Below are 11,933 nucleotides of genomic sequence, written 5' to 3'. Positions count from 1 at the left end.
TTGCCTTATAATTAATCCGGTTTGCTTAGCTCACTTGGCTGAGTTCTAAGTATCGCCTGCCGTTTGTAGCCCTGTTATGTCCTGATACTAAGCCATGGACAGCTCAGCGGTTCTGAGCACTGACCGCATATGGAACACCTGTAGATGTCTTCAGCATATACAAAAGAAATACTAGGAAACCTGAAGTTTTTGCAATTATTAGTGTAATATTTTGTATTCTAGTTTTCTTTTAAGTGATTTTTTTTAAAGAGTATTCCTACTCTCAAGAGAATAGCACCAATACAAAACTATTGAGAAAGAAAGGTGATAACCATCTTTATGTAGCTAAATAGTCTATATAGTTTACACCCAGCCATTGAAGTCTCTTAATTTGTACCTGCTTGACTAGGCCTGCCCACGTGTAGCTGCAGTGAACAACAGGGATGCTAACATGGCATCCTTGTTCTTGAAGCTTCTTCAGACTAAAGGCTTTTCAAGTAACACACACAAATGGAATATGGGGCGTGAGGCACTAAGAACAAATGATTGCGTGTTGAGCCATGAAGAAGGCACTGAATTTAGACTGATGGAAAGGAAATCAGCTGTTTTCGCAGTGTGGGACCATGATGGGAGGTTGAAAGGAAACTCACTTTGCTGGGAAGTGAACATAGAAGATCAGCTGGTAAACTGAGGCAACGCAGGCCTGATGATACCCCAGAAGGGCAAAAGGGCCATCACGGGGTGCTGCGTGAAGAACGTCAGGTTATTTTGGCAGTCTGCAGACTAAGCATGTGACCTGAAACATGCGCTGAGGCAAGGGTCTCCCCCATGTATCGTGAATTTAGTAGTAGAAAGGGGATAGAGCTGGTGATCTGCAGGAGGGCAAAGAAGGAATGTTTGCTCATGGGGGCACACAGAAGACATTAAAGAGAGCTCTGGGAAAAAGGAGGTTAAAAGAGGTGTGAAGTTGTACATGCTCATTCTCCCACCTCTTGAGAAAAGATAGACCCAAAAAAAGCTCATTCAGTTGTGGACCAGCCAGCTTGAATCTGCTGGAATCGTTCTTCACTGTTTTCAGTTCTGCAAATCAGATGTGCACATGAGCCTAGACCAGAAAAACTATGGCACCCCCAACCCAGGCTTTGGTTTCCTCACCTATGAAATAGAGAACTAGCATACTTACTGATGAAATTGTGAAGATTAAACTCACAACGGTGCCTACAACTTGGCTTGCACATAAGAAGCATTCAGTAAACAGTTGTAAGATGCCAAAAGAATATTTCTAAGATTTACATCAATGGCAACACAAATTGGGAAGCTGGTCCAGGCACGGACACAAGTCAGATTCCACTCATCCTTGCTGGATTATGCATGTGAGCTTCAGATGAAGAGTAAAAATGAAGACATACTATCAGTGCTTTCAACTTCCGCCCAAGACTGAGATAGAATGAATAGTTAAAATTCTTGGCATCCCGGAATTAGTGCCCGATTAACGATTGTGTGACCACAGAGATGACTGCTATCCATCTATCAGCTTCAGTAGCTCGAACAGGTGTGGCATTCGGATTTATTGCAAATATCTGAATAATTTCAAGTACAGGTAAGCATTTTAGTTGTGAGAATTAAATCATATATATATAGTCATTTAAAGTATAAAATGTTATAGAATTAAATAAAGCACTTCAGTTAATTACGAAGTTAAAAGTCAAAACTAAGAAAGCAATAATTGAATACGGAAATGGATTGTTACCTAGATTTCAGGAAGAACTTTATGTTCTTTGAGCTAACAAAAATTGATAAGAACTTTTAAATATAAGGCACGCAAAATATTGGAAATTAATCAGTGTGGCAGCAATGTTTTAAGTGCTTCTGAAAATATTCAGCATCTTTGAGGCACTGCACAAAGCTTGAGATGAAGGGATTATGTAAAATTCAATGAAGTGATCTTACTGTCAGGACACAACACTCAGTTTGGTGGCAGGGCCCCCCAAAAGACAACTGGCGCTTCCCCCAGCCTCAGGTAAAGTGAGATTCTATTTAGTATTACAGATGTGCAGAGACTGAACCACGAGAGCAGTGGTGCTAAGAAAGTATCATTCCTGCCCAATGTCAAACTTGGGGAAATTCTGACAGTTAAAATAATTAAAGTTTGGTGCTGGCCCAGTAGCGTAGTAGTTAAGTTCGGCGCACTCTGCTACAGTGGCCCGGGTTGTCGGGTTCAGATCCTGGGCACGGACCTACACGACTCATAAAGCCATGCTGTGGAGGCAACCCACATACAAAATAGTGGAAGACTGGCACAGATGTTAGCTCAGGGCCAGTCTTCCTCAAGCAAAAAGAAGATTGGCAACAGATGTTAGCTCATGCCAATCTCCTTCACCAACAATAATAATTAAAGGGTTTTTTGGATAGATTTCGAATTCATTCTTGTGTCCCAAACAACTAGTGATAACAACTATCTCTAACAGTGATATTTGGTGCAACTGTAGAAAAAATTCTAAGGAGCCATTTAAAAGTGCGTATTCCTTTTTTCTTCTAGCCACCAAATTAGCACAGTATCAAATACCGTGCCTCCCAGAGAGGACCAGCCCACACAGCAGTTGTTCAGGGCTGGTGAACACGAGAACAGTAACCAGTCACTATGTTCTGGGACAGACTGGCCGCTTGACCTTTCCAGCAAAACCCTGGCAAGTTAGGTAGGTGTGGCAGGAGAGCGGATGGGACAAAGACATTCCTGCTGAGGTTGGCAGAAGTTCACATGCCATCTGCTGGAGATTTGCTCATTCACCAGCTCCACGAGCTTTCAGAGGAGTCACATTCTATACCTGTTGCCAAAGTGAAATCTTTCCAAGTTCTGATGACTCACCCACAAACACCAGTATTTTCCTTCTCACGTTTAGTGCTAACCCTAATGATTAAGGGATAGCTGGAGTTGACTAACAGATCGTAGACCCAGTAATCCCCCAGTCGGGAGGCTGTGCAGTGTAAATGATGCACAGATTCATCGTGGATGGGGGCTGCCTGGGTTTTGCTCACGAGCGTGGCTTAGGTTGGTTTCAGGTCTGCCCCGTGTTCCTCTTGCTGTTCTAGGGCCATTGGGTGTTTCTCATGATGAGGGACTAAGGACAGGGAGGAAAGAAAGCCAGCTGTCTTAAAATTTGCTGCAGTGCAAATTGCTTATTGGGTGCACATTTTATAAGATTATTATAAAAGTCCATAATCTTGCTCAGGTCAACACCACTTCATTCAAAACTTCGACCTCTGCTTTTACATTTTTACAATCAGTTGAGAAAGCTGATCTACATTCTCTTCCCAACTCCAGAAAGCTAGGATTCCTCTAAGGCGATGCTGTTCAAACTTTTTTGACAGGTGGAACCCTTCAAACAAAATCATACAAAGGCATCACGGTAAAAAGATACAATCAGAACGGCTCTTTAAAGCAGAGGCCGGGGCTGCTCGTCGCCCACCAGCTTCAGCCCCCAAGGTTGAAACCGCTGCTCTACGGGAAATACTGCTGCCATTTCAGGCCTGTGTTGCAGACCAGCAAGGGTAAGAAGCCAGCACTCCCTCTCCTGCTAGAGCCTTCTCAAGCTCGAGACGCCCCGTCTACGATTAACTAGCTGAGAAATGCAAGTGCTCTCCTGGTGGCAGGTCAAAGCAGCCACTGTCAGAGTCTCTGAGCTGCTTTGCTTCCTTGGATTGCACTATGGGACACAGCAGGCCGGGGAAGCTTTCTGCAGTCTGAACAGAACTCCCTGTAGACCAGGGTTTTCACTGCAGGGCTCCAGGGCCACTGTTTTTGTTTCTTGATTGTGTGTGTGTCTAATTTAATTAAATGTATTTCAATGTGTGTATATATCCAGGTGTATTACCATTTTATGTGTTATATATTTTATATGCGGTATATTTTTTAGTATCTATTTTGTTGTTGAAGTATCTTAATACAAACAAATAAATAAAACACCCACGTACCCACCAGCTGGGTTAAGAAATAGAATATAACCAGTATCTTAGGAGCCCGCTGTGTGCACCTCCCCAGTTACATACTCCCTCCAGAGTTAACCACTCTCTTGAATTTGAGATGAGTCATGTCCTTACTTTTTATTGTGAGTGTCCCTAAACAATATATTGTTAAATTTTGCAAACTTTTTAACTTTACATAAAGAAAATTATACTGTGTGTTTCCTGTGAATGGTTTCTTTGAACACTTATTTTTTTAGAGATTTATCCAAGTTGAAATACTCAATTCCCATTTTATGGTTTTTGGGGGTGCTGTGTGGGGGGGTTCTCGTTTCTTGCCTTTTTTCCTCCACTTTTTTTCTATTTGTTTGAAGATATTCTTTATGACTGTTCTTTTAGTGATTACTCTAGCGATTTTAATGTACATTATTAGTGTTGAAAGTTAATATCTTTGCCCCTCTTTCCATTCTCTCTCCTTTGGGATTTATAATGAGGTGTGAGTTAGACGTCTTTGTTCTGTTTCTCTTTAACCTCTCATTTTTTCCCATCTCTGTCCCTACAATTTGCAGTCTCAATAATATCTTCAGCTCTATCTTCTAGTTTACTAATTTTCTCCTCAGTTGTGCCTAATCTATCTAATCCATCCCCTGAATTTTTTATTTTAATTACTATATTTTTATTTTAAGTTCTGTTTTGGGTTTTTTTTGAGGAAGATTGGCCCTGAGCTAACATCTGTTGCCAGTCTTTCCTCTTTTTCTTTTTCTTTTTTTTTTCTCCCCAAAGCCCCAGTATATAGTTGTATATCCTAGTTGTAGGTCCTTCTAGTTCTTCTATGTGGGAGGCCACCTCAGCATGGCTTGAGGAGCGGTGAGTAGGTCTGTGCCCAGGATCCGAACTGGCAAACCCTGGGCCACCGAAGCAGAGCACACGAACTTAACCACTACACCACCGGGCCGGCCCTTCCCTGCTAATCTTTTAAAACTATGTTTTATTTCTCTACATGTAATAAACATGGTTATTTTATATGCCATCTGATTATTCCAATATCTGAAGTCTTTGGGATCTGTTTCTATCATTTATTGTTTCTACTGGTTCTCGTTTCCGTGTGTTTTGTGGTTTTTGACTGGGAGTTGCTCATTTTCCTTGCATCTTTATCTGTGGGGAGTCTCTGTGGCCTGGATTCAAGTTGAGTTCCTTCAGAGAAGATTAGTTTGCCTCTGCTGGTAGACTAGGGCAGTAACAACATAGAATCTTTTTTTTTTTTTTTGGTGAGGAAGATCAGCCCTGAGCTAACATCCATGCTAATCCTCCTCTTTTTGCTGAGGAAGACCGGCTCTGAGCTAACATCTATTGCCAGTCCTCCTCCTTTTTTTCCCCAAAGCCCCAATAGATAGTTGTATGTCATAGTTGCACATCCTTCTAGTTGCTGTATGTGGGACGTGGCCTCAGCATGGCCGGAGAAGCGGTGCGTCGGTGCGCGCCCGGGATCCGAACCCGGGCCACCAGTAGCAGAGCATGTGCACTTAACCAGTAAGCCACGGGGCCGGCCCACAACATAGAATCTTTACATTCCTCACTTGATGTTTTTCAGATTCTACAGGTATCATGAAATTAGGCCTCAAACCTGCAGGTCCTAGTTCTGAATCTCAGTAGAGGGCTTTTTATTCCCCTCCACCCAGTGCCAGGGTGGAGACAGGCAAATTTCTTTGCTATCTCCTTCTGCGTGCGTAGCAGGGTTATGTCTTTGTCTTTATGCCATTTACCCAGCAGTATTCGGGATCTACTATAATTAGGTTGAACCATGTGTGAATGCCTACAACATTCAACAGTGTTAGGAAGGTTTTGGCCCACAAAAATGGCAGCTTCATACAAGATTCCCCAGCTTGAATAGGTCCAGCTTTATCCCCTTTCCTGACACCCCTAGAGGGTTGGAAAAACTGAAGCAAAAGGTCTCACGGGTTTTGTAGATGCCTTAAAGGCAAAAGGCGTCTTGGTGCTCCCCTGCTCCGAGAGTTCAAGGCTGTGTAGGGATCGGTCTGCTAATCCCTTCCGTGCCAGCCCTGAAGGTTATTTTTAAAAAACAGTTTTTATATTTCATGTAGCATTTTAGTTATTTTAATCAGGAGAGTCTCTCAAGGTCTTTCTCCACACTTTGTTCTCTCCAAGTGTCTTAACTCATTTCTGTTTCAATGGTTGATGTAATTAAGTTGAATCCTTGGCATTGTTTTTATTGTTTCATGAACTCAAACATACCACCACTTACACCCAGAGACCTGGGAATTCAGGTGCCTATCAGATTTCTCTTTAATGGTCTCGTCCTTTGATTCTGGATCCCATTTCAAATAGGAATTATTTTTTACTTTATTTTTAACTTATTTGAAGTTACTGCCTGCAAATCCTTTTTTTTTTTTTTTTTGTGAGGAAGATCAGCCCTGAGGTAACATCCATGCCAATCCTCCTCTTTTTGCTGAGGAAGACTGGCCCTGAGCTAACATCTGTGCCCATCTTCCTCCACTTTATGTGGGATGCCACCACAGCATGGCCTGACAAGCAGTGCCTCGGGTGCACACCCGGGATCCGAACCCTGGCCGCCAGCAGCTGAGCACACGCACTTAACCACTACGCCATGGGGCCGGCCCCTGCAAATCCTTTTAAGATTAGAGTTTGACATAGAAAATAGTTTACTGGGTGGGTGTATTACTACTATTATTTTAAAGACCTCCGTTGATTTGCTGTGCAGTTTTCCTCCTGTAAGAATATGTTATACCACTCAGATTCCACAGTGGAAAGTGAAGCTTCTGTAATGGAAAGACTGTCAGGTTTACAGAGGCCAAAGAAATTGAGCAGGGAGACCAGGCAGCAGAGGCTCCCCCTCCACAATTCCACGGTTCAGCCTCCGGGGTTATTGATCGGGGTCCATGAGCTCCCTGAACTTCTATGCAGTATGTTACCTGTGAGTGCCTATGTGAATCTTTCTAAGGAACGGCTTTATAGCGTCATCATGTTTGCATAATTCTCGGGAGTAAGTGGTGGTTTGAAATGAAGGAGTGGTTCTGGGTCCTACCTCAGACTTCATTTGGCTTGAAGGTGGTGGTCATTCTCATAATTACTACTTTAATTCTAGAGAGCGTTTCTAAAATACAAAGGTAAACTCTCAGGCCTAGAGTCTCTTTTTCTTTTTTTTTCCGTCTGGTGTTTTAAAATGGTATTTATGCCCTCTTGTTAGTAATTATCTCACTCATGGTCTCTTTGCCAAGAGTAACAGAGATCCCACTAGTAATAACTTTAGTATTTATGTTGTGCACATCTGTGTTCATTTTGATGAATAAACAGTAGAATCGTACATCTTCCAGCCATAAGGGAACTTTCTGAGTTGTTAATAGTTTCCCAATGATCTAGATGGGTGAGATTCAGTTTATGCTTTCTATTCCTTTAGGAGTCTTTGTTACAAAGAAGTAAGAAAACTAACTCAAAATTATAAGGTTTTCTGCAAACTGTGCTGCCCCAGCTAGTTCTTACATAAACAGAGGTACTCATTTCTGTAATGAGTTTTTGGACACATGTGGCCTTGAGCTAGTTATGCTAGCTCCCAAGTCTACAGAAGCCCATAGAGGAAGCAGCTCGAAGCTCTTCCTCTCTGAGGACCGTGCTGAGCAGTGGTTAGAGCATGGGCTCTGCAGCCTAGGTCCTGGGTGGCACTCTTCACTGCCGCTTCTGATTGTGTGGCCTTGGCAAGTCATTTAACCTCTCTGTGCCTCAGTGTTTCCCTTGGTTAAAACAGGGGTGGTAACATCTACATCAGTGGTTGCTGGGAAGATTAAATAAGTTAATAGATCGGGCCGGCCCCGTGGCTTAGCGGTTAAGTGCGCGCGCTCCGCTGCTGGCGGCCCAGGTTCGGATCCCAGGCGCCCACTGACACACCGCTTCTCTGGCCATGCTGAGGCCGCATCCCACATACAGCAACCAGAAGGATGTGCAGCTATGACATACAACTATCTACTGGGGCTTTGGGGGGAAAATAAATAAATAAAATAAAATCTTTAAAAAAAAAATAAGTTAATAGATAGAAAGAACTGAGACCTAGATCCGTGACAGCTCTGCAGTAAATATGAGGCATTATTATTATTGACTGTTACCTGCCACAAATCCAGGTAGCGTTAAATGCAAAGTATAAAACAGTTAAAGTAAAAATTAAAAAACTCCATACCCCCAACTATCATGTGGTTGATAACCAAAAATAGAATTAGTTTGCAAAAAGCACTGTTAGGAAGTTCTGTTCTACAAAGATCTTCAAGGTTTATACGAGTAACACCGAGCAAACTGGGAAACTGAAGGAAAAGTAATTTCACACACAGTCTGAATAACTCAGTTACAAATTAATATTTTTATCATTTTTTAACCTTTTAAATTAATTTATTTTTGAATAGACGTAATACATGTAAGTTGTTTTCTAAAACTCCAAACACTCTAAAATGATAAAGTAAATCTTCCCTTCACCCCTGACCCCCCAGATGAAGCTGCTCTCCCCGGATGGAGCTGTTCCCCCTAGAAGACTCTGCTCAGATGGAGCTGCTCCCCTCTGATGACTCTCCCCAGACGAGGCTGTTCCCCTTTTCTGTGCACCTTTCAGGGAAGTGCCGCGCATACACCGGCATGTATGAGTATGTATCTTACTCCATCTTTTATTTTTTTAACACAGATGGTATTGAAACATTGTTTTCACTGCTTACTAAATATTGTAGACTTTCCACATCAGTCCACTATCGAGCTACCTCGTTCTTTTCTTTCAGCTCAGCCCCTGATTCCAATTTTTCAAAAAGCTTATTAAAAGAACCTTCTTCCTCCCTTTGTTGAAAATAGAGAAGTGTGAAGTCAGGAGTACAACAGGAAAAAACCGCATCGTGATCCGACGTGGGGAGCCGCTGCACGCGGGCAGAACCCACGGTGCTCGCCCCGAAACGTCTGTTCTTGGCCACAGGCCACGTCCCAGTCCCGGCTCCTCCGGGCGCCCAGGTGGAGGAGCGCCTCCGACTCTGCGCCGAAAGAGGGACACGAGCTCGGGGCCCGGGACAGCTCTGGCTGCCGGGAGGAGGCAGCGGGGCCGCACCCCGAAACCGAGCGAGGGCGGCCGAGCCCGTGGGGGCCGGGTGCGCCGGCTCCCTAGGGGCCACCCCGCGCTCGCGCGCCCGGGGAGGCGCGTCCGCGTCCCCGCTGGTTTTAGGCAGTGGGTAGTGGTCATGCACGTGGTTCCCAGTTCAGGGGGAGAACGACGGACAGTGAAAGGCACCCTAAGGCCAGTTCCCTCCCCGGGGAAAACGAGTCACCGGTTCTGTGTATTTGTAAGGAAAAGTTGATCTTTTTTTCCTTACACACTAATATTGAACACTCCACATCTTGATTTCAGTGAGTGTATTAACCTATACTCAATAATAAGTCTTGGAGATCATCCTGTATTATGTGTACATATTGCTGCCTTAATCTTTTTAAGAACTGTACATCAGTCCTTGTCAAGTTTTACCGTAATTTATCTAACTAGCCACACAGAGGGACTTTTAGGTGTGGGCTAGTGTGAATACTGCTGGAGTAAGTACCCTGGCCCACCCCGAGGCGCACAGGGGTTCAGTGCAAGTGCTCGCTGTGGGATCAGTTCCGTGAAGTCAAATTGTTCATCAAAGGGGGAGCTCAGTCTTCTTCAACTTTTCTTCTGAAAAAAAATTTCAAATATATACACAATTAGACGGAAGAGTACTGGACCCCAGGGAGCTGTCGCTCAGCCTCAGAGTCGTCAACTTGGAGCCGAGCTGTGTCATCTCTGCTTCACTCCCTCAACACGATCGTATCATTACATCTATCAATATTTGTACCTGTAAAAGATGGTTTTCTAAAACATAACTGTGATGCCATTATCACACCTAATATCCAGTGTTCAGATATTCTGAAATCCATGCGTTCATAATGGTGTTAAAACATTAGGGATTGCACAAGGTCCCCACTCTGATCTGTTGTTCCCTCTTCATTTGCTGCCTAAAAGAAGTCTCTCCAGAGAAACTGCCTTCATCTGCTGTTTGATTACCCTGAGTTATAATGTGTAGGAAAGTTAGGATCAAAGCTTGGCTCTTTCCTTTGATTTACCAATTTTCAAAATAAATGTGTTCCCTCGCATCCTCTCAAAGGTGACCGGTGAGTTAGGTTTGGTTTGGTTTTGCCCTGTTCTAGTGTCAGTATGAACTCAGGGTCTGAGTATATTTGGAAGGCATCCATCCACTCCAGTTCACATTCTCCTTGATGGGCGCGTTTAGCCATCCTAGCCCAGCAGAGCCTCTTCAAGTTTTCCTGTGTCCTTTTTTTTCCCTCTGTCCTTATGACGTGACTCTAATAGTCGGTTCCCTTGCCTTCTGCTCTGACAAGTCTGTCCTAGGTTCCTTTTGAACTTTTCTCCGTTTCTCCAGGGAGCCACGATTCCCATTGGTGGGTAGTGGCTTCTAGCCTGAGTGTTGGGGTGGGTGCTCTTTGCCACTGAGCTCTTAGTCTCTAGGCCTTTCAGTGAACAAAGTCAGGAAACACATATTTTTAAGAGAAAATAAATCATTAGTTCATGCCGATATTTCCAATCCAAATTTAAGATCACACAATTTTTACTTCTTTGATTTTACATTTATATCTCTTTTATAGTGAAAATTTTAGTTCCTAGCAATAGTTACATAATTATTTGCTTCATCCTACATTGTGTCTAATAGTTTCAGAATGACAATATGAATATTATTAACAAGATGATTACTACCTTTCTTGAACAGTTCTTTTTGTCCTTCGAGTCCCTTTAGTCCTACTGGGGTGCACAAGTCACTGTGTCTTAGTCACCCACAACAGCTCCTCTCCGTGGGATGATGCTCCAACAAAGAGGTTCACTTGTTTCATCTTGCTTTTTTTATTTATATTTATTTAATTTTGCTTTTGTACTTATGTATAAAATGTTTACATGGTCTCAAAGGCAAATACACAAAGCAAGGAATATTCAGAGAAGTCTAGCTTCTCTCCCTGCCCTCTCCACCCTGTCCCTGCCTTATGCTGTTTGTTGACCCTCCTGTGTGTGGGGGGAGTGTGTTGAATCTATGTCTCCAGACCCCCCTTTCTTGGGGAATGGAAGCACACCAGAGCTTTCCTGACAGCCCCTCTCGCAGACCATTCCACACCAGACCGTTCCACAGCAGTGTCGGAGTCCCTCTCACCCTTCCCAGCTCCGTGGCCCTCCAGGGTGGGGCTGCAACAGCTTACTCACCCAGCTCTCCCTCAGTGGGCACGGGGCAGTTCCCAGCCCGCGCTCTCACGTACTGCTGTGTGAGTCACACACACACGTCTTTCCACGTCGCTGGCCCCGTGTCTTTTTTTTTTTTTGAGGAAGATCAGCCCTGAGCTAACATCCATGCTAATCCTCCTCCTCTTTTTGCTGAGGAAGACCGGCTCTGAGCTAACATCTATTGCCAATCCTCCTCCTTTTATTTTTCCCCAAAGCCCCAGTAGATAGTTGCATGTCATAGTTGCACATCCTTCTAGTTGCTGTATGTGGGACGTGGCCTCAGCGTGGCCAGAGAAGTGGTGCGTGGTGCGAGCCTGGGATCCGAACCCCAGGCCGCCAGCAGCGGAGCAAGCGCACTTAACTGCTAAGCCACGGGCCCTGTGTCTTTGGGTTGGGTTCATAGAAGAGGTGTTTCTGGGTCAAAGGGTAAATGTATATATATATATTTTTATAGTTTGATATATTAACTCCCCCCCCCCGCCGCCTTCCACCAACAGTGTCTGAGAGTAGACTGGTTTGTTTGGAAGGCAGTGGCACCCAGCTCAGTGTCCCCATGTGTCACAGGTGTCCTTGCTTGACCCTTGAGCCCCTGATTAGTAACCATGCTCACGGGAGGTCGACTCGGGCCATAGACCAGGTACAGACAAGGGAGGGGGAGGGCTGTGCTGAGTTAGAACTGGAAACCAGGGCCATTTGATGC

This window comes from Diceros bicornis, chromosome 35, assembly GCF_020826845.1.
Source record: "Diceros bicornis minor isolate mBicDic1 chromosome 35, mDicBic1.mat.cur, whole genome shotgun sequence".
In the NCBI taxonomy this organism is placed as follows: domain Eukaryota; kingdom Metazoa; phylum Chordata; class Mammalia; order Perissodactyla; family Rhinocerotidae; genus Diceros; species Diceros bicornis.
This window is presented reverse-complemented; position numbering follows the sequence as displayed.